This window comes from Haliaeetus albicilla, chromosome 18 (assembly GCF_947461875.1).
Source record: "Haliaeetus albicilla chromosome 18, bHalAlb1.1, whole genome shotgun sequence".
Classification (NCBI taxonomy): domain Eukaryota; kingdom Metazoa; phylum Chordata; class Aves; order Accipitriformes; family Accipitridae; genus Haliaeetus; species Haliaeetus albicilla.
The window spans coordinates 21,082,947-21,104,171 of NC_091500.1; the positions used below are offsets into that span (position 1 = coordinate 21,082,947).

General features: G+C 38.3%; 1 protein-coding gene across 2 annotated transcripts in view; it reads right to left on the reverse strand.

Annotated features, from left to right (window-relative positions):
• Nucleotides 1-21,225, reverse strand: part of SNTG2 (syntrophin gamma 2) — a 312,891-nt gene that overhangs the window by 179,282 nt on the left and 112,384 nt on the right. The window lies entirely within an intron of this gene.

The window sequence follows — 21,225 nt, forward strand, 5'->3', positions numbered from 1 at the left end:
TGGTTTATTTACTTACACACAAATTTCCCGCTAATATTCAGTCAGATATTTCCTTAAGCAAAAATTGTGGAATTAGGACTGCTTATAGCTATTTGTTAAATAAGCAGACTAATGCAATTTCAGAGCTTTACAGTCATTACATAGAAGAGAAAAAGCAAAACACCTGTTCTGAAATGGATGACCATATTTAAACGTAGTATTTGTTTAATAATTTATAATGTATATAACAGCATCATCACAACACTGCATTTTCCTCTATGCCAGTGAAGAATAATCAAGGATAATTTAAGGTTTAGCTGCAGCATTTGTTTTTAAAGGACGATGTAAAATTAAGTTGTTCATCTATGTTTTGTTAAATAGTAGACTGTGTAAAGAACAGAGTAATGGAATTAACGAAGAAACATGTCCTGTGCACTGAATGAATGTTTGATGGATTTTAAAATAAAATTAAACATGGAACGTTATCTTCATAATAATATTTTCATTTCTATAAAACTGGGGAGAAAGGCCTGTGGTGATTGTCAATAAAACCTTTTGGGCTTTAAAGGCAGGATCAGTTTAAGCTTAAGGCACTTAAATTTAGATGTGGTGTAGCTCTACGCAGCAATTGAGTGTCAAAGCTTCCATTATAGTAGAAATGGAAAATGCAGCCTAGAGAACAATTCCATTTACCCTGAAGTACATACAGCAGCTGCTCAGCTGAATTTCTCATGTGGTTCTGCTGTCCCTGGGCTCAAAGCAGTTGTCCCCATGTACGCCACTGTTGCCACTTAAGACACTTCAGGATACCTAAGACCTCCACACATGTAAGGCTGACACAGGTTTTTCAGGACATCCAGGTCCTTCTCTAGCTGGAGGCTAGACCAGATTTCCATTATTACAACGGGATACAGACATCAGCCATGCCAGCAGACATCCACGCGTAGGTATCTTCAGTTTGAAATGGATCTTGCCAAAGGTTTACAGTGTAGAAATCCACATCTAGGACAGTCATTTAGATCCTGTCAAGCCAGTGGTGAGCAACAGACACCTCTAAAGCATGGATTTACCTGACCTGTTTTATACATCCATCTAGAAGGGAACCAATTGCATCATAGCTCTCTACTTTGACTTAAAAAACCAATATAAATAACAACTCAGACACAAGTGTCTAATTCCAGGCAGATAAATCCTGTCCTTAGTGTTTGCTGGACATGCCTAAAGGAAACAAAGTTCAGTGAGGGTGTAAAGCCTTAATCATTCTCACTTGTTTGGAAACCAACACTTCTTCCTTTTCCCGAGGTTTTGAAATTTTTTGCATTTGCAGCAAGTGTGGATGTTTTACCAATACAATTTTGTGAATGACAACATATGAAAACCGTGCCAACACCATCCGCTTAAAAGCCATGCTGCATAACAGCAAGTATTTTCAAACAGTAGAAGAACAGCCTTGAAAAACCACTGTCCCCACATTTTGCTGCTGTTCAGAGGTTGTGCATCGCTATCCCACGCGGACTGGCAACCGCTGTTACTTCTGCTGATGTACCAGAGCATGCTTTACAGAAACACCGAGAGAACAGAGCTCTAGAGAGCTCTTTATACAGCCTAAACCCAGAACATTTCTCTGGCTAGTAATCGTTACATATGTTTAGAAGTAACACAATGAAAAGAACCTGAACTTTCATTTGTAACAGATGATCAAGTAACGAATGAAATATGTAAAGTGACCCATTAACTAGCTTAGCATTTTCCATCACACTACTTAAACTGAAAGTCTCACTGAAGCTCATCTATTCCTATTAAAATCCAATACCTACCTCACACTCCATCTAACTCCTGACGTGATCCAAGATGATGTGCAGCAATACCTTACTTGCTTTCAGAATCAATAAGATTAATCTAGATTTCTCTCAGCCTTTCAAGTTGGTTTTTTTTTTTAGACCATTATAAATGGCTTTAAATCAGAGTTCAGCACATTCCCTTGTTCTCTCTTTGTGTTAAAGAGATGGCATACATAACTCTAGCAGGCAAATCCCAGTCCAGACAAAGTGCTTCTTCAAACAAGGATCTTTTAATGAGAACTTAGTCTTTGCATGTACATGTATATCCAGCATTTTAACTATGCTATGTTCATCTTGATTTCTCATTTATACAGTACCTGTTCTAATAACTGGTACCAGAAAGTGAGGACTGAAAAAGTGGAAATAACTCCCCAAAATGATGCAGTAATGTTAGAGATCGTATACCAAATTTACGTGTGTTTTGTAATAAAAAACATACGGAAAATGCATAGGGAGTTGCATCTCCATAGGATTTAAGTGCTTACAATGAGAGGTAGGGGAATATAAATTTAAACTCAGTTGGGCAGATGAGGAAATTAAATGTTGATTTTCATGTCTCTGACAGTTTTCTAGACACTGGCCTCAGGAAAAGGGGTGTGTGGTATGCATGTGCACGTCCACGTACCTGGTGGGAGGAAGAGAAAAGGGGATCAGTAGCACAAGCATCACAGCAGCTGTAACTTTTAAAAAAGCTTAGTCACTGCTCTGTTTTTGAAAGAAAAAAAACATCGAAACCTACTTTCTCAAGCAGGCTCAAAAACTGTCAATACCACAGAGAAGAAAACATCACTCTCTAGAGAGAGCTAGAATTGCAGATGAATCCTTTTATCAGTTTTATTGTTGACTACTTAAGGCAGGTCCCTAGCCAGTGTACTTGCTTTAAAGCGCTCCCTGTTCAGCATATATTTTGGGACCCTACTCAAAATACCATAACTCTGTATCTGCAGCCTAAAGCTCACAGCTGCAAATTCTCTTTCAAAGGCATCTCTAAGGCAAACTGTGGTCTTACTGGCATAAAATATACTTGTCTTCACTGCTCTAAGTTTTGTTTTGAAAAAGCTTGCACAAAAATGAGGCAGAGTTTAAAAGTGGTGTTGAGGTGTACTAGGTTTCCTATAGAAACTATTTACTTGTTTATGTCCATTTGTTTCTCAAATGCATTAGAGCAATGTCAGGCTTTTCATGCTAGTAACTGAAAAGAGGCAGAAAATGTTCAAGACTCTTACACAGACGATCAGAAAATTCAGATGAGATTCATAATAAAATCATGTAATATATTTGTATGTATTCAGAGCAGATATCAGAGTACATGCTGTGCAGTGTACTATTTTGATTTAAACTGTGAAGTTCTTGGTAACTCCAAACCTCTCTCTTACTCCATCTGCCTAAGTGTATTTTAGCAATTGTGATCACTACCATTGCCAATTAAATGGAGCATTAGTGTCTTAGACCCTTATGAAAATGGATCATCTGGAGTCTCCCCTACCTCATCTAAAAATCCTCTGCATTGAGTTACATTAGTCCTCCAGCAGAAATCACCATTTGCTGATCTTCATCCTTAGTAAATATATCCATAGCTTCAATGGCATGGCAGTTCAATTTTTAACTGCTAAAATGCATTTATAAATCATGTTTTTTCATTTGTAAATAAAATTCATTAAGCACTATATTTGAACTTTTTTTTTACAACTGAAATTCCACATTATATTTCCAGACAAATATTTATCAGCAATATTTACACCTCAGAGGTCTAGTGATAAAATTCTCTAATCCAATTTCAATTTTTTTTTCATGAAAATAACTCAGTTGAAATTCCATAGCCGTGGTATACTGATGGTTGGAACACTTGCTGAAGACACATGAGAATTGTTGTCACTAATTTTTATCCTAAATCGCTTCAGATGAAGCAGAAAGAGAACTTCAGGCGGTCCCACATAGCCAGTGCTCCGACCACTAAGTTACAGCAGGCTCAAATTTACCCTTTCTCTCGTAACTGGTTTGATATGTTTTCTACACCACATCTCCTATTGTGATCAAAAGACAAAGACATTTTGGCAGAGAAGGACAGAATTAAAATTTAAAATAGCCGTGACTAACATAAAAAAAGATTTAAAAAATGGGATTAAGCAACAGAAAAAAACTGCAAGGTGCTACACTCTAGAAAGAAGAGTCACTTGTATGGAAGAAGAAAAGCTTTTCTTCACCATTTCTTAAGGAAAGGAAACAGCAGTGAGAATTGACAGTAAAATATTGGCATCAATATCTTGTTGTTGCAATAAAGGCAAACAGATATTTTGACTGCTCTCCTTCAGATTCTTTCCTACAGATTTGATTTTTCTCACTCTCACAAGACAGTGCCCCAAAGTAAACACAGTTCTTCAGCTGCGTAGTACAGAAGGTTCGTTAAACACGGATGAATGTGAGGGAGGAATAATTTCACGCCCATGAAGTAATCTATCACCAGTGTTACATTTAATACATCCCAGTATATTGTTTCCTTTTATACAGTGTTATGTCAGCGTTGATTCATGGCTATGCTACACAGAAGAGGTAATGAACTGAAAAGGGTCATGAGAAATACAGAAAAATTAAAAGTGATCAGAGATCTGGAAAATAGGACCTGTAAGTAATTCTGCACAAATTTGGGTTGTTTAGTTTAAAGACAGAATACAAGAGGACATAATGACAGTTTTAAATACTTCAAAATCTATTGCAAAGACAAATGGAACAATCAGATAAGAAAATAATGCAGAAATCTCCTCCTTTTAACCTATTCCAGCTACAAGGAAACTGAAGTCCTTGAACAGATTGCTGGGACAGATTACAGACATCCATCACTAAGGGATTCTGAGAGAAAACCGAACAAACATCTGCCCAAATGGTACGGGTACTAATCCTCTCACAGGGCAAAATCCCAGAAAAAAACAATTTCTTTTAGATCTATTTGTCTCTGATGCTAATATTCAGAATTACGTGACTTCTTGCATATGACTGAACCACTGCATCCAGGAGAAAGCCTGACTGGCTTTAGAAGGACACCTGCACTGAACAACTTGCAACTGCCATAGGAGAGATGAAAAATAACTATTACAACCTGAAGTAGTTTATCATTTAGGGGTCTTAACAATGGATGAGTGACATTTTCAATAAAATTTGTTAATAATAATAATTTTTATAGCACTAAGTCTGAAGGAGGACTGTACCCTAAGAAGAACTGTACTTTTGTCTTTCATGACAAGAAGATAATGCCAGGCTTAAGGGGCCTTGAGCGAGAACACAAATACAGACTTTTCAATGGACCAACACAGCACAAATGGATAAGGACAGCAGATACGTAGTGAGAGTGATAACACAGCTGTGGAACGCAGAAAATTAATGATTCCATTAGCACTGTAAGCACACAAAGAACCATTCAGTAAAACTAAAAGCAGATACAAGACAGAGATTAATTATAACTTTCTGAAATTAGTTATATGGAGCTCCCTTAAAGAGTATGTTTTTCCTGTAAATATACGTGGAGTTGTCCTTTTTCTCAGCTTTCGCATACTACGGCTTTTACACCTAGTGACACTGTTTCACAGCTGCTGAGACAAAAATCCTTAACCTTAATAGTCTTTCCTTTAAGAAATTCTGACCATAATAATAATTAATCCCTTAGACTATTTGGATAGGTTATGGTTCCCCTGTACTAGGAGGGTGAGGAGTTCTATGAACAAGTCGGAAGAGCCATCTGTAAAAAATGCTATGGAGTACAAAATGGTATGGATTTGTCTAATATCTCAGAGTAGTTCAAGACTCCTGTAGATCAGGAGAGAAAACATCATTTTACCACCAAAGGTAGGAAGGGACCTTCACAGGTTTGAAGCCCAACCTCAAAGCAAGGCAACTATGCGATCAGCCCAGGCTGAAAGCCTCTGAGGATGGAGGCTGCTCAACCTTGCTGGGCAACCAGCTCCACTGCTTGACTGTCCTCATGAGGAAAAGCTTTACCTTGTATCCTGCCCACCCATGCATCATTGTGAAGAGCCTGGCTCCATGTTCTTGATATCCTCCTTGTTAACATGGAAAGGCTGCCTTTAGGTCCTGCTGAAGCCTTCTCCAGGCTGAACAAGCCCAACTCCCTCACAGGTCAAGTCCTCCCAGCCCAAATCAGCTTGGTGGCTCCACAATGAACTTGCTCCAGTTTATCAATGCCTTTTTTGTATTGGGGCAACCAAAACTGCATGCAGTATTCTAGATGCAGTCTCATGAGCGTGGAGTAGAAGGGGATAATCCCTTCCCTTGACCTCCTAGTTGTGCTCCTCCTAATACAGCCCAGGATGCTGTTGACTTCTCTGCTGCCATGGCTCACTGCTGGCTCAAGTACAACTCACTGCCCACCAAGACCTCCAGGACCTATTCAGCAGAACTGCTCCCCAGACAGGCAGCATCCAGCCTGTATCATTGCCAGGGGCTCTTCCTTCCCAGGTGCAGGACTTGGCATTTGACTTTGTTGAATTTCATAAATTTCTTGAATTTTCTGGCAGTCCATTTCTTAGCCTGCCTAGGTCTCTGTCCATGGTGTACTGACTGCACCCTCCAATTTGGTGTCATCGGGAAACTTGATAACCAAGCTCTCCATGACCTCCTCCAGGTCACTGACAAAGATGTTAAGGAGGATAGGTCGCAGGACAGACCCCTGAAGAACACCAATTGCCAAAGGAATCCAGGTAGAGGACAACTCATTAACCACTACCCTCAGTCTGAGCATCTGAGCAGTTGTCCACCCACCCATCTAGACTAAGGCTATAGCAATAGACTAGCAAATGCGTATATTTATTTCCTTATGTCAAAATAATAATAAGCCCAACAATACTGTTAAAAACAAAACTGACTTTTGTTTGTTTGTTTTGACACATGAATGCATAAAGAACTAAAAAAAAAAGATCAGGAAAAAAATCATTATCACTGCTTATAGCCACTACAGTCACTATAGATAAAAATGTCAGATGATATAGAAATTATTTGGATAAGATCAGTGCTTTGGATCAGACACCCCTCTGCTCTAAAGTACTACTGCCCACCACCACCAGTATCACGACCATCCAATCTCTATGTACAGAAGGATGCAGCAATGCCATTACATCCATTAGGCCCAGCAGTCCTGCTTACCCCGCCTCAGAGCCAAAGGGCCAGGACTATGATGGAGACACCTACAGTCGCGGGCAGGGGCCACAACCCCCATTTCACGCCCTCCACATGCACGCAGACGCGTAGCCCACCACCAGCTGATTCCTGCCTCCCTTCCCAACGAGGAGAAGAACTGCAGTGGGGAGCGCAGCACCAACATCTCGCTGCAACATTGCAGCTGATGAAACTTGTGGCTGCCCCAGCAATCCAGCCCTTCAGCTTTCATCTGTTTTTGAAGGGTAATATTTCAATTTAAAGCAAAAACTGAAGTCTGAATTTCATTCCAGTTGGAAAGCAACTGCCAACGTTAATTTTTAACAGTGAATTATTTTCAATATTGCAAAATCAACAAAAAAACCCTTTTAATCTAGAATAATATACAACCAAACTGACTTAACAGCTGCCTAACTTTTAAGATGTATTTAAAACATATGCATCTTCTTTCAGCTCCTGTTTAAAACAAGCAAACCCTCAAGCCAAACTTACCAAAAAGTAAGCAAAAACACCCCAACTGCTTTGTAGCCTCAATGAGTAAGCAGCTAGTAAGGGTACTTATCCTTGTCACACTATTTTTAAATTCTCTTGAGCATTTCAAGACTACCATTAGATTGTGCATTTCTATTAGAGTTGTAACCCCATTTCATGGTTTCTTAGTATACATGATCACTGTTCTCAATTAGTCAAGAAGATCACAAATTCCCAATAACCCATTTTTAAAAGGTGATTCACATTCACAACAAAGCCAGTGGAATACAATTAAGACTAAAGATATTGAATTATAATATATTGTAAGTTTTCAATGCAATATATGGTAAGAATCAGCATCAGAAACAAAGATGGTCAAGAACAGATATTTAAGAAACATTTAAGTGTATTTTTCCAAAAGCACAGATTATATCTGGAATATGCACCTTGGAAATTACCATTTTACAAAGATTGTTCTTACTTCTTTTTAAATGTCTGCATTCATTAATGACAATATTATGGATTGACATTTCACTACATACAGTTGCAAAAGGTATATTAACATTACAAATTTTTAGAAGATTTTAACTGCAGCATTGCAATATCACTTTCTAGCAATTCAGAACAGAGTTCTTCCTAAATATTTAAGTGGCATATAGAAATCTACAAGAAAGAGTATTAACTCAAGGTTAACAGAAGTTTGAAAAGATGCTCTCAAAATGCAAAATTTAAAAATCTACTTTGCTGCTTACATCACAGCCTGTCCACCAAAAGCTCTTTTAAAAATAGCCTTAGGGGCAGATTGTTGGGATTTTCTGTTAATGACATTAGCCTTGCAAGAAAAGTGATTAACAGCTGGCTCTCAATCTGTGTGATCTTAATCATTAGAAAGTAAGCTGTAACGTCTTGTTTAATTACTGCAAGCACAGTGTGTCATGAGCTAATTAGATATGATTGATTATTGTCATCCTTATGCACCTCTCAAAACATCAGACACAAATATTTGAATCCTGTAACGCATGTTTGGAAAATGAACTTTCAGAATGCAACGTTGAATAAAAATTGCCTGCTTAAAAATTGTAATAAATGCTAAATAATAGCGCCACACAGTTCAGTGTGTTAGAATACAGACTCTATCCCAGAAAACAGCCAAGGTACAAACTACTAAAAGAATTGCCTAGTTTTACTTTGATTTAGATACTATCTTTAAGTAAATTGCTTTCTTTTTACTACACCTCATTTTTTCAGGCAACTGGACAGTAGCACAGAATTAAATAGCCCACGAATATAAAGATGCTCCTATGCTTACAGTAGGTTCATACCAGTTAAACAAGAAAGCATAAATTTCACACTTCAAACTAAACCACTTAGCAAGAGGAGAAAAAGACCACAAGAACATTTCTCTTTGGAGACTACTTAAGAAACAGCTAAGAGACTCTCAGAAAATTAATGTGAGCATTTCTATTACTAGTACCATGCAGTTTACCCTGGTAGGACTTCAGCCAATTAATAAATGTTCCTGTTGATATATCAAAAGGTAAATGAAGAACTGGGAGTATAATTAAAAGAGACCCACCCATTTTCTTAATCTAGAATAACCAAGTTCGGCCAATATAAAGGCATCATGTTTTTTGTAACAGAATAGCAGGTTTTCATTCATCCTACTCTTGCTATCCTTCCCCTTTACACTGATACAGCTCCAACACATTCATTCTTTTCCAAGCTTTTGCATAAAATAATTTTTTTCTATTCTATTAAACTGTGTTGTGTTGTTCTGCCAAAACCAACTAATCAAAGCCATATCCAACTGCTTAATTTCTGAATAAAGTGGGTGTAAATATTTCTAGCTTCTTTCTAAATTTAAAGTGGCAAAATTAAATTCAGTGGTTTCATCACCCTAATGTGAATTCTGCAATCACAAAGAAATCGTTATCATCATTATAGTAAGAATTTCTCATACTGTATTGGTTTCTAGTGCTACTGGACATAGCAAGATTAAGCAAAGATTAATCACAGGAATATAATAGGATTTAAAATAGAGTTCCTAAGCATTAAAATAAGTCCAGAAAAGAAAAGAAAAAAAAAAAATCACAAACCCCACAACTTTTACTTACATATGTAGTTATTGTTTTTACAGGCCAGTTGCTCAAATAAACCCAGAGGTTAGAAATGAAAATCCCTTCAGTCATGCATTTGGCTGCTAGCTTGGAAAGAAATGAGACAGTCCAATTTCATGCTTTATCCAAAGACTTAATGCCATGAAGAAGGTTTAACCTCTGTTAAAACTTCCTCTAGTCTTGGCTGCAATTCTCAAATGTAATTGTGATATCAGTAACTTTTTAATACTTTCTGTATTTAATGGACAGATCACTCCTAAAGTACATCAAAGTGGCTTAAACATTGAGTATGGGGGATAACTTATCAACAGGAAAACAACCATTTTAATTACTGAAATTAATAAAGAAAACCATTATTTAGAGGCATTATAGAGGAGAAAAGCATAAGCTACATAACAAGATGAAAAATAAAACTGGATTAAATTAATGAGTCTCTACAAAAAGTAGTGGAATTGGCAGAGAACAGCCAAGTAAGGCAGGAGCCAGGCAGGATGACGGTAAGTTTCTAAGATGGCAATCTCATATTCAAGAGCAAAAATCAGAGCAGCAGCTAGATAGCCATTATTAAAAGGTGGAGAAGATTCTTGTTTATGAACTGATTGCATGTCACACGGTGAAAAAAAGATGAAAGTCTGTTTACACCTAAATTTTGGAAACAAGATGTCCTCTAACAAAAGTAGATTATCAACAAACACCTACAGTTTCATTCTGTTCTTAAGGGAGGTTCCTTAGGAATAATGTGAATAGAAAAAAATCCAAGAGTTGTATGTACATACTCAATTTGTATATAGTTGATTGGTATGTTATAAACTTTACAAAAACCAGACTTTTTCAAATGGATATACAAGATTTCAAGCAATTAGTTTCTGAGCTTGCTGGGACTGCTCCACAGTACTTACTGAATTTATTAAATCATCGTATCAATGGTAAGCACACAAAGATGGGATAGTCACAACTGAATCTTCTGCAAAAAAAAGTCTTTAAACAAGGAACTACTGTATTTAACAGTGTTTTAATATAAGTCACTTCCATATTCTTTTAGACTCAAGCCTGAACTAAAAAGTAGTATTGAGAATAAACTATAAATAAATAGATAGATGTTCACAAAATGCAGAAGCTGGAAAAATACCTGCAAATATCAGAGATGGAAAATAAAGATCAACTCCAACTAGGAAAAAAAGTACTTAAGCTTACTGCTGGGGACAAAAACTAAAAAAAAATGAAGAAATAACCAGATTCAAGATGTTAAACAGATATCCTCCAGAAGCTAGAGGCTTATAAAGAAAGTATCAGAAAAGGAACAGGAAATTTGGGAACAACTAAAGGTTTTCTAGAATAGCCAAGTAACTGAGGAAAAAATGCAGACAATATAAGTATTGAAAATTAAGTGATTTTTATGAATTAGACTTCTTCAAATGAACACTTCTTAAGATGAAGAATATTTATTCTAAACCACCCTGCAAAGGCAATAAAAACATGTAATTGGGGTGGCAAGAGGAGATATATGTTCTACTCTCATTTTAAGAACAATAAATGGTCTAGGATGAATAAATGTTTGTCCAGAATTCAAAGAAACTCTTCCTTTTAAAACACGCACAGTCTCATTAGCATCAAGACAAGCAAGAACATTAGTGCTAAAAATAGTATTCTGGAACTCATTTTAAGTCTGATTTTGGCAGTTGCATATAAAACCTAGTGTCTTTCATCAACTTCAAGAATTTGCTGATTGACAGCCAGTGCAGGCAACTGACTGTGATACATAGGCACTGTAACCATTTGGTTTATGCCTATGGAGGTACATTTACACATCAGGACATAAGTACCAGAGCACAAAAATAAAACTGGTAGGAAACATCAAACAATTAACAACTAATGCTGAGTACAAAATCATTCGAAGGTAAGCTCCTTGACAGAAGGGTTTTGACAAAATTTTGACAAAAAAGATATGGTTCAGAGTGATAAACTTGCAGCAGAATTTGCTTTTTATCGATAACCGTCCCTCCAGTGTCATCTGTCCCTCGCTACTGTTAGTCACAGGGCACTGGGCTGGCACAATACTGGGATGACACCACATGCAAAACCCTCACTGCTATAAGCTGGGGGTAAAGATGACCTACATCATCTCCTGCAGACGGATGCAAAGATCGCTGAATTAGCTCTGACGGGACTCATAAGTCAGTGCGCCACATTAAAGGACTGGGCAGTCACTGCTGGGCCTGCAAGCAAGATTAGCACGAACAAAGCAGACAACAGAGGGAGAGGGATATCAGCTTTACTAAACACATGTTGAAATAAAGGCAAGTTAGGAAAAAAGAGCTCCTGCACAAAGTAAAGCAGGAATCAGTGCTTAGCAGGGAGGAGCATTAAACAATATCAGCCAGCCAAGTGGCACCAGAATTTTTAACTCAAGGATTTTAGGAAATCTTAAGTTAAACTTGCTGTCAGAGAAAGGCATTCACCAGAACAGTATGAGCAACAGGGGAACAAACTAACATTATTGAGAAATGGCAGTGTATTGGGTTTGTGTGGCAGAGTTTTCGTAGAGGGGCAGGGGCTGCAGGGCTGGCTCCTGTGAGAAGCTGCCAGAAGCTTCCCCGGCTCCAAGTCGGACCCACCGCTGGCCCAGGCCGAGCCCATCAGCGATGGCGGTAGCGCCTCTGGGAGAGCTGATTTTAAAAGGGGAACCTGCAGTGAGTGAGGGTATCAGAATGTGAGAGGAACCCCTGTGCAGATCCCGAAGTCAGTGAGGAAGGAGGGGAGGAGGAGGGGGGGAGGAGGGGCTGCCCCCCCAGCCCACGGAGGGGAGCGGGGGAGCAGATGCCCACCTGCAGCCCCGGGAGAGAGGAGCCCACGCCGGAGCAGGGGGATGGATGCCCCCCAAGATGGCCGGGACTCCAGGGGGAAGCCCGCGCTGGAGCAGGCTGTGACTGAAGATCGGCCCGCAGAAAGGACCCATGCCAGAGACGTTTGTGGAGAACTGACCCCAACCCCCATTCCCCATCCCCCCTGCACCACTGGAGGGAGGAGGGAGAGAAAAGCAGGAGTGGATTTGAGCTGGGAAGGAGGGGGGGGGTAGGGGGGAGGTGTTTCAAGATTTGGCTTTATTTCCCATTATCCTTGTTTTGATTTGATTGGTAACAAATGAAATTCATTGGAATTGACTTTTTTCCCCAAGTCAAATCTGTCTTTTGCCTGTGCCCGTAAGTGGTGAGTGATCCCTCCCTGTCCTTGTCTCAAGCCAGGAGCGTTTTGTTATGTTTTCTCCTTCCCACCTCACGGTGGGAGAGGAGTGAGCGAGTGGCCTCGTGGTGCTTTGGTGCCAGCTGGGCTTAAACCAGGACAGTCTGCTGGAGAAAAGGAAGGGACTGAGGGCATTTATTTTAAGTTCAGAACATAGAAGCAAAGAACTAAAACAGAGTCAGAAACAGACAAAAAACTACAGTTGAGAGAAGGCAGATAGTTTAACTGTTCCTTTCCTGACAACATCAGCAGCACCATTAAGTCACACCAGTACTGTAGCAGAACTACTACCAGATTATCCTAATGATATTTCACAGTGGAAACGCCAAAGGAGATAACGACCACATATGCACAAGTATTTTGGTGATGGGAGAGCATGAATACAAAATCCTGCCATGTGTATTTGGAGCATATTTATGAAAGGCCTGTGTTGGAAAACATCCTATCAACAGTTTCACATTTTTATGCAAGTATAAAAGTCAGATTTGCAGGGCAAGAGACAAGATTGTTTGTACTTTGTGAAGGAAAGCAGAAGAGTAGAGGTATGGAGGTGGAAAGACATGGGAACAGTTCTAGGCATAACACAGTGTTGTTAGAGAAAAAGAGAAGACTTAAGAACAGAAAAACAGGAAGAGGAATTAATAGTAATAAAAGGGGAAAAGATAAAAATGAAAGAAAAGGAATATTGAGGAAAAATGAAGAAAGGCAATTTTTAAAAATCACGTGCTTAAGAGAAAGAATAGCTGCCCATCGACAAACATATCTATGTTTTCCAGGAACTATCACCATAGGTTAATAGTCCGTAAAAGAATTTGACGTTAACTCTGCTCTGAGTTGGTATTAAAAATCTGTGCGAAAACTGGAAACAGAATTTACAAAAGCTGTACTAAGCAAAAGTGCTATCCAAAACAATTGAAAGCACAGCTAAATAACAAGCCCATAAAACACATCTGGTGGTAAACAGGATCCTGCCTGAGGTTTACCCCTGCTGCTCCTGCTGTCAGAAGGCTTCCTGGGATGCCCGTTAATGTAAACTGTGCCATTGCTCTCTACTACTTCCTTCTTGACACCTGCCAGCACGTAGATGGACAAGCCACCATAAGGATCACTGTTACAGCTGATCAATTATTTAACCCCATTTACCTCTGTCACAGCTATACTATTTATATATGTGTGTATTACATCCCTTTTACATAGTGTCATACTTTCTACTACCCCTATTCTGCACAGTAGAAAAACAATCTCCTTTTCTATAGAAATGTTAAGAGGTGAAACAGAATACTACTGTTTCAGCCCTTCTGTAAACATCTATTTCCATTTTGACTTGCTGGTTTCAGACCTAACTATTCCTACAACTGAAAACTTACTGTGGGTTTTTGCTATGCCTTTGCACATAAGGCATCACATGTAAGGGTTTTATGGTTTGCGTATAAGGATTTTTTCATTAGAAGGGGCAGTACAGGGCACCTCCCTTGTTCCTGCTTGGGTTTTCTTCATTTCATAAATGTCAAAGGCTTACCTTAGCCTTTGTTACTGTGCTTTGATTTCTGTGCTACAGGGATACACGTTTTCTGTATTTGCATTATTCACACTGATGTTAATGGGCCATTAAAAATCCTGGGAGTAATCTTAAATAATCTCTCTCCTTTCCTTGTACCTGAAACTAAGCTATTGTTTTCCTGTTATAAAAGAGGAACAGCATTCTAACACAAATGCTCCAAAAAATCCTAGGGATTTAATTTTAGTCCCAGTGAAGTTGAAGTCAATTGAAAATTCTCAGTCAAGTCAGGCTTTCATTGTAAAAATAATTAGTTTAAATTTTGTCACAAATGTTGACAGCTTTTCAAGTTGTAACATTCATAGCATAGTTATTACCATAACTATAAAAATTCATGCAGAAGGACATCTTTCAGGATTTTGCAAAGTTTTTTAGATTAAATCCATCTGAACCACTTCGTCAACTGACATCAAGACTCCACAAACTATGCTGGTTTTCATAACTCATTAAGAATTACTTCAAGTTCCTGAACAAGTAAAGGGTACATTATCAATTTATAAACATAGGCAACTTCATAATTTAGAAATGAAAATAACATTAAAAAAAATAAATCCCAAGTTGTATCATTTTAAATTTGACTACTTTCAAGACAATCTCAGAACAGAGAGGGACCAAGGGTCTAATTAATGTTAGAACAATCAAAATATTTGCTAAAAAAGAATGAAGAAACAATCACACAAAACAGCAGGTTTAGGCATTGTATTAAAAAAAGGTGAAAACTGAACATAAAAATGAAAACTAGACCAGACAATACAGGAACCTTTTAAAATGTTATAGTTGAGATACAGAATAGATTTCTATGGACATGTTCCAAGCAAAGTTATGAAAGGGAAACAAGGAAAAAAAAAACAACAAAAAGCCACTAAACATACTGAGTAATCTACTTTAATATATGCAGGAAATCCATGTTAGTAGCCCACTTCATTGCTTGTTTTCCTGATTGTGCTACTTTTTTGAGAATGATAAATTCATAAATACAATGCGGAATTTTTTTTTTTTTTTATCTGAAATCTGATTATTAGAAGCACGGAAGTGCTAATCTCATTCATTTTTCTGCTCTCACAAGTGGGGTTTTTTTGGATTGTTTGCTTGAGACTGTAAGCTTAGTAAAAAAAAAAAAAACAAACTTATTCCTCCCCAGCTGCAGGACTTTGCATTCCCCTGTCCTGAACCTCACATCAGCCCATTTCTCCAGCCAGTGCAGGTTCCTCTGAACTACTATCAGCCACTACTCCCAGTTTTGTATCACCTGCAAACTTGATGAGAGTTTTCTCTGTCCCATCATCCAAGTCACTACTTAAGATGGTAAACAGTACTGGACTCATTGATTCCCTCAGTACACCACTAATGACCAGTCTCAAACTGGACTTCATGCCACTGATCACAATTCTTTGAGTCTGGCCATTCAGCCAGTTTTCAATCCACGTCTCCATTCAGCTAGTCCATACTTTATCAATTTGTCTATGAGGGTAAGATGGGAGACAGTGTCAAAAGCCTTGCTATAGTCAAGATAAACAACATCCACTCCTAACATTATGGAAGGCTATGAGGTTGGTCAGGCAAATTTTCCCCTTCATAAATCAATGCTGAGTACTCCCAATCACCTTCTTGTCCATCATATGTTTAGAAATGGATTCCAAGTGAATTTGCTGTATCCTTTTTCCAAGGATCTTGCCAAGGATCCAAGTTTCTTGCTCTTCTTGAAGACAGGTTTTCCTTTAGTCTGCAAGAGCCTCTCCCAGTTGCCATGACCGTTTAAAAATTATAGAGGCCTTGCAATAACATCGGCTAGCTCCCTCAGCAGTTGTGAATACATCCCATAAGGTCCCATGCACTTGTGTATGTCCTGTTTAAGTGTTCCATAACCTGGTCCTACTCCACCGAGGGAAAGTCTTCCTTGGTCCTGATTTTCCCACTAGTATTCAGCACCTGGGATTGCAAAAGCATTAAAGATCATTAAAGGTGAAGATGGCCTTTTCCATGTTCTACATCAGATTCTTTGTCCCATTCAGCAGTATCCCTTTGCTGCTGATGTACCTGTAGAATCCTTTCTTCTTGCCTTTCATGCTCCCATCAGATTCAACTCCAGGTTTGGCTTTCATAACCACTCCCTACATGACCAAAGAGTCTCTCTACATTCCTCCCAGGTCATCTTTCCCTGTTTCTACTTCCTGTATGCTTCCTTTTTGTATTTTGAGTTCAGGGAGAAGCTCCTTGTTCATCTATGCAGGCCTGCTGCTGCCTTTGCTTGTCGGGATGGACTATTCTTGAGCTTGGAGGAGGTGATCCTTGAAAGTCAATGAAGCATCTCTCCTGGACCCTTCTTTCCTCCAGGACTGTATGTATCCCATGGGATTCTTTCAAGCTGATCCCTGAACAGGCCAAAGTCTCCTTACCAGAACACTGAAGTTAAGATCCTGCTTTTCACCTTTTTCTCTCCTCTGAGGATCTTGAACTCCTATCATCTTGTGGTTAAGTAAGAGAAAATAAAGTGAATGAGAGTATCAGCATCAGATATTGAGACACCAGAAATGTTTCTTAAAACTATCTCAAAACTTAAAGGTAAATCCTGATTCTCATCTGGAAACAGGCAGTTGATGAAGAATTGAGAGGAGCTCTTGCATTTGGAAAAACTATGATCTTCTAAAATTTTTAAGTTTAAATTTAAAGTTATTTATATTATTCACTGCTATAGCTGAAAACTTAAATCATGCAAAATGATGCAACTGAATTAATAAATCCAAAACAATCTATTAAATTGAAACAGCCACATGAAAGGCTGTGAAAAAATATTTATTCTTTTAGAGGTTTACTGGTCTAATTTAAAGAATAGTCTGCAACATAACAGTGGTATAGAGATCATGCAAATATATAGGCAGTAGATAATAAAGTATAATGTTCTAAGGTCTGATCCCTTAATGCATACTCCCATTTTGGGGGAAAGTCCTTCCCCCAAAAATTCTCTGCGAAAATGGTGTATTCCACTCTGGTCAAAATTTAAGGATCTTGTGGGGATGGGTCCTCCTACATAGGAACAAGTCAGATAAAGTCAAACCGGGAGAATGCTACAATTGTGGATGCAAATATATGACTTGAGAGATCATCTTATCATATCATTCATATCATTATGGAAGCGAAACTAGACATAGTGAAGTCCTGACTACAAAAAGAAAAAGTGGAAAAAAACGTCTGCATAGAATTAATTCCTTTCCCTGCTGAAGCCTCAAAGCAGCTCGTAACTAGTTTGGTTATACCACAATTTTGAAATACCAGTATCTACAAAGTCAAAATAAGCATCAACTCTTGCCATTCTCCTTCAGGAAATAAGCAATGAACATATTGAGATAAGTAATCCTAGTGCTTCAGTAAAAGACAATATAACATTTCCCATACATGCATATATAAAACCCACACACGTGTGTGTGTGTGTGTGTGTATCTACTTTTTTCCACACCAAAATACACATATATGGGATATAAATTGGGTAAAGTAGCTAAGCTTTATATGACCTTGTGAGGATAGTGAAAAAAGATTAGCTCTTATAAGATGATGAGTTGCACAGACCAGTTTACCCTGTTGAAAATTTTGTCCACTGAGAGCACCATACTGCTATGGCTAGACTAGGTTAGTCACTTCGACTCTGCATGTAGGGACCTTTGTTCAACTGCATACGAGGACAGAAATTCCCATGTTTGATCAGTCCTGTGGACTCTTGTGGATTTTTTTTTAAGCCTTACATTTCAGTTTCCATGTTCATACATGAAGACAATGCATGCATTAGAGAACGGTTTTAAATTATTTTAAAATTACTCAAAAATATTCAAAATATGGTACAGCTGTAAAAATGTTTGTTTTCAATTTTATTTCTAAAAGCCACTTCTAAGTCTGTAAGTGAAAGGCAGGTTTTCCTCCATGTTATACTACCATATAATTGTGCAGAATTCTTGCTTTCTTCCAAGGGTCATAAAACTGGCTCCTGTCATACAGATGATAACGGATACGATGAATAATTGGCCCTCTCTGGAATGGCTCAATATATGCTCCTATGAGCTGAAGGATAAACCATCTGGCAAAACAGAAGCCTAAATAGTCTTTTTTACACTAAGTAATAGTTTGGACTGTCAGGTAAAATGGATACAGCAGCCAAGAATAAGATATTACTCAATTGGACCCAACAGTTAAATCCTGAAAGATCCTGGCGGAGACTTGGTTTGTGCTAAGCAGCCTAACTCCTATTGACCATTCCCCTACTTCATTGGCAGGAAGAGAACACTCTAGACTACACACAGATTTTTCATATAGAGTATGCAATTGAGAGAATAAAAGAGGACTTTGGGGAGTCAGGTAATAATAGAAACCTGTTGAAGGTAACTTAGGGTAAAATTCTGAAAAAAAAACCTGCAAGGAAGAGGAATGAGACTCAGACTGCCTAGTTGCTCTGACACACTGGCTATTCTATTACCAGTTTTTCAAACAGATGTCTCTATATGGTTTGAGCACAGACCATATGGAAGCAAGCCCTGTGCCATAAGGGTATTCTCTCACCCATTAAAAATCAGGTTTTGGAAACTCTGGCTTGAGGGAGAACTTAGAACAGCTTATTTACTGTTAGGCAGCAGCTTTAAAACAGCTGATGGATAACATTGCAGGTTCCCAGGCTACAAAGAGGCACCAAAATGGCATTCAAAGTGTCAGCAGCATCTACTTGATGAACTGTTTGCCCTTCTGACAGACATTTATTTACATTTTTTAAAAAGGGCTTTCAGCTTAAATGAATATTTGAATAAAGGTGGGAACTGTGATCAAAGTTAGAAATTATTAAAAAGATCTAGGAACATTTTCATAACTATGTATCTTAAAAAATGCAGTTCTTAGTTAAATAAGACATTATTGAATTGCAGTTACAAAATTAATTTTTAAATTTCCATTATATACGTTCAACATATCTTGGGACTGGAACAGTTAATGGTTTGTGAACAACTTCAGTGCCTTTTTGTCGTGGTTTAACCCCAGCCAGCAACTAAGCACCACGCAGCCGCTCACTCACTCCCCCCCCATCCAGTGGGATGGGAGAGAAAATCAGGAAAAGAAGTAAAACTCCTAGGTTGAGATAAGAACGATTTAATAGAACAGAAAAGAAGAGACTAATAATGATAATGATAACACTAATAAAATGACAACAGTAATAATAAAAGGATTGGAATGTACAAATGACGCGCAGGGCAATTGCTCACCACCCGCCGACCGACACCCAGCCAGTCCCCAAGCGGCAAATTCCTGCCCCCCCCACTTCCCAGTTCCTAAACTAGATGGGACGTCACGTGGTATGGAATACACTGTTGGCCAGTTTGGGTCAGGTGCCCTGGCTGGGCATGAGAAGCTGAAAAATCCTTGACTCTAGTCTAAACACTACTGAGCAACAACTGAAAACATCAGTGTTATCAACATTCTTCACATACTGAACTCAAAACATAGCACTGTACCAGCTACTAGGAAGACAGCTAACTACATCCCAGCTGAAACCAGGACACTTTTACAGTCAAAAGCAGTATGACTAAATCTTACGGAGTTAGAAAAGGGATGGAGGTAGAAAAGGTATTACTAATCATCCTGCTATGTGGATTTACTGACTGTACATTGTATGCAGTAACTGGAACCTTAATTATGGACCAAAAGCCCTTGTTCTGTCTGTACAGAAGGTACTAAGATAACATAGCCCAAATTGATCACATCAAATTCTAGGTATTTTGCTGAAATCCCTAAGATAACATATTTTTACTAACCCCCCTGAGATTTCAGTGAACAAAGATAGCAATCTCCAAAGAACTCAGAGATTAACCACCCTCTAAAGATGCCTCATTCAGCAAAAGATAGATCTGAAACCAGTAACCCAACAGAAAAATGCTGTAACAGAAATTTTGGGTAAACACTTTCCAAACATTAAAGACCTGAACTTTAAGGAAATTCTTTTTTTAAATGAGCCCATTCAGAAACAAAACTTCAGAAAATATTGTTTTAAAATATACAGTTGTGAGAAAAACAGGAGTTGGCATTATGATCTGATGATAGGAAAGGCCAGCCTCATTACCAAGCAAGAGGAAACAGTTAAGACAGCAACAGGCACTGAACAAAGAGAAAAGTGGTCTGTGTTTGACATGGTACAAAAACACAGAAACAGCAAAGAATAGAAAAGGGAAGAAAAAAAGCAATGGTGTCTCAAAGCTTATTCATAAATCACAGGCCTCCTTAGCCCAACCACTTTGTGTCCTCTTAACATAGCATCCTTCTAACTTGTGTCTGTCACGGCCAAACATTCCTAATTGTGAAGATCAGGTAAAGGGTTTTCACTTTCTCCAGACATGTTTAAGTCACCCTTACTGCGTAGGGGAATCTTCACAGGGTAGAAGATGAGCTGCGAATCCTGTCGTAACTCCAGTTAAACCAATACAGCTATGCCAGTTCCACCAGAAGTGCATTTTCTCCAGCATACATATTCAGTGTTAACCTTCTCATCATTCAGGGAAATATCCCTGAAAAACTTTAGCTAGAGGCAGTGACATGCAAGTGAAAGCTTGAAGACTCAGTATTGTTCCAGCTATGACATCCATGCCATCCACATTGTCATAGAGTTCTAACACATATAAAAATCCAATTTTTAAAACTATGAAAATTAGTAAGTAGACCATAAATCCTCAGTACGTTACATACACATACAACTAGCCACTGGCTACCATAAATGTAGCTTACATTTTTACCTGTAAAGGCTTACCTATACTTAAAGTGCAGGTGTCCAAACAGTTTCTCAAAAACTAGCTATGAATTAAAACATTAAATAATTCTAATTTTGATACTAAAT